Genomic DNA, 652 nt, shown 5'->3' on the forward strand with positions numbered 1-652 from the left:
GCCGCTGGATCTCCCCTCCTCGTGAACCAAAAACTCGTGACAACTATGTCAGGGCCAGACCCCGGCAAGCTATCAATCAAATATGATGGTGTAATCAAAACTTTCCAGGATAAACAGAAGCTAAGGGATTTTGCCAAAGCCAACCCTGCGCTACAAAACATTCTAAAGGGAGTTTTGTGGACTGAGAACCAACAACAAGAACAAACAACAACCAGAGATTGACATACATGGCAGCACCTCCCAGAATTAAGTCGACAGAAGGAAAAGTCAAGAACAGAACAAAACTATAAAAACAAACTCAGAGAATCTGGGAGGTCAGTCTATGATCAAAACAAGTAAAATGTAAAAGAAGGTAAACACGTAGGAACAGAGATCCAGATAGTGAGAAGGTCAGGTCGATTACAGGATAAAACAGACTGCACTAAATGGAGGGAAAAATTAGTGGACTATAAGGCAACCTCAAAGAAAATTAACACTTCACAACATACCAAGAGAATGAAAATCCAAGAAGAACATGGAAAAATTAAAACTATGAGGAAACTCACAAGAAAGAACACAAAAAGCATTAACACAACAAAGGAAGACACACAGAACAAAGAAAGCAGCTACACCACAAAAAACAAACATAATGGCAGCAATTAATCAATACCTA

The sequence above is a fragment of the Chrysochloris asiatica genome, unplaced genomic scaffold (genome assembly GCF_000296735.1).
Source record: "Chrysochloris asiatica unplaced genomic scaffold, ChrAsi1.0 scaffold00049, whole genome shotgun sequence".
In the NCBI taxonomy this organism is placed as follows: domain Eukaryota; kingdom Metazoa; phylum Chordata; class Mammalia; order Afrosoricida; family Chrysochloridae; genus Chrysochloris; species Chrysochloris asiatica.